The following is a 2175-nucleotide window of genomic DNA, read 5'->3' as shown; positions in this document are numbered from 1 at the left end:
AGTGTCACTATAAAAATAAATCAAAACGACCTGGAACGCTTTTGGGAATTGGAAGATGAAACCGATGAGACGATTACAGACAATGCAGAATGCGAAAGAAAATTCCAGGAAACAACTGTCATCAACGAGGAAGGCAGATTTGTGGTTTCAATTCCATTCCACCAAGAGGCAAAGCTTGGGGACTCTCGCAAACAGGCAATGGCAAGGCTTATGCAAATGGAAAAGAAGTTTCAAAGAAACCCAAAGAACTGGGCTGCATACAACGAATTCATGAAAGAATACCTTAAGATGGGACATATGGAATCTGCAAAGACAACGGGTCAAGGTAAATACTATTTACCCCATCAAGCAATTATCAGGCCTGGAAGCTTAACTACGAAGTTACGAGTAGTTTTTGACGCATCCGCAAAGAAGACAAATGGACTAAGCCTAAATGACGTTATTATAGCTGGCCCTAAGATTCAAAAGGATATATTCGATATTCTAATTAAATGGCGCAAGTGGCAATATGTTATGGTAGCTGACATTGAAAAAATTTATCGCCAAATAAAGGTTGCTGAGAAAGACCAGAATACCAATATATCCTATGGAGAGATGATCCAAAATTGCCGATCAGTGAGTTTAAGTTAACAACCGTAACTTATGGCACCTCGGCAGCACCTTTCTTAGCAGTCCGATGTCTACGAGAGTTGGCAGATTGCTTTTGCCAAGAGGATAGCGTCTTAGCAGAAACAATTAGAGACGACTTTTATATGGATGACCTCATAACTGGTGGATACACAGTAAACGAGTGCTATGAACTTCGAAGGAAATTGAGACAAGTGATGGAGAAGGCCGTCATGCATCTGCGAAAATGGGTTGCAAATGACGAACGTATTTTAGCCGACATTCAGGACGACGGTGCTACGGAGAAAATCTGCATTGAGGAGAATGAATCGATCAAAACCTTAGGACTTCAATGGGATCCGAAGAAGAATACATTTACGTTTTCAGCTGAAAACCCAATGCTAACACGCATAACAAAGCGCTTAGTGTTATCACAGTTGTCCAGAATTTTCGACCCACTAGGATGGTTGGCACCTGTAACGATTCAAGGCAAATGTTTCATTCAGGAACTGTGGAAGTTACCGATGACTTGGGACGTTGAATTGGAATCCAACTTAGCTACCTGGTGGATGGAATATGCTAAAGGTCTATCATATTTAGAAGAAATTAGCATTTCATGCTGGACTGGATGCTCCAAAGGTATTATGGAGCTACATGGATTCTGCGATGCATCAGAGAAAGCATATGCAGCGGCTGTGTATACAAAAGTAGGCGGCAGAGTTACTTTGCTAGCAGCAAAAAGCAAAGTAAATCCTATAAAAAACAGGAAAACAATTCCAAAGTTGGAATTATGTGCTGCGCATTTACTAGCTAAGTTATTAGCGAAAGTGCAGACTATATGGAGCAACAAGATTACAACGCATGCATGGAGTGATTCGCAAATTACTATTGCTTGGATACAGAACAAGCGCAGCAAAGATAAGTTCGTCAGAACTAGAGTGGAAGAAATCTATAAACTAATTCCCAATGTCAAATGGAATTACGTTAAATCGGAAGAAAATCCAGCAGACGTGGCTTCAAGAGGGATATCACCACAAGCTCTTAAAATCTGTGAAATTTGGTGGAGAGGGCCGAATTGGCTATCTATAGATGCACAACACTGGCCCACTCAAAAAGAATCGGAAATTGTTGTGGTATACACATTGATAAAATCCGAATATCTGCAAAACCATCTTTTATCGAAGTATTCATCGATCGACAAACTTCTTAGAGTAATGGCGTATGTATTACGCTTCATAACAAAGCTGAGAGGAAAATCGCAACAGCCGTCACATCTTACGGTGGAGGAATTAAAGCTAGCGAAGATTGCTGTGGTAAAGATACAACAACAGCTAGATTTTGAACACGAAGTCAGACTACTCAAGAACAAAAGACCATTAGACCCAAAGAGTAAGTTACGGGCGCTAAATCCTTTTTTGGATAGTAATGGCGTACTTCGAGTTGGTGGACGACTACAAAACGCAATGATACCGTATAACGTAAAACATCCAATTATACTGGATAAGTCACATTTGACTTGGTTAATTGTAAAGGATTCTCATAAAGAAACTCTGCATGGCGGAATTAAAA

This window comes from Drosophila erecta, unplaced genomic scaffold, assembly GCF_003286155.1.
Source record: "Drosophila erecta strain 14021-0224.00,06,07 unplaced genomic scaffold, DereRS2 tig00000367-arrow-arrow-pilon, whole genome shotgun sequence".
In the NCBI taxonomy this organism is placed as follows: Eukaryota; Metazoa; Arthropoda; class Insecta; order Diptera; family Drosophilidae; genus Drosophila; species Drosophila erecta.
The sequence above is the reverse complement of the archived record's forward strand: the minus strand, read 5'-3'. Positions refer to the sequence as shown.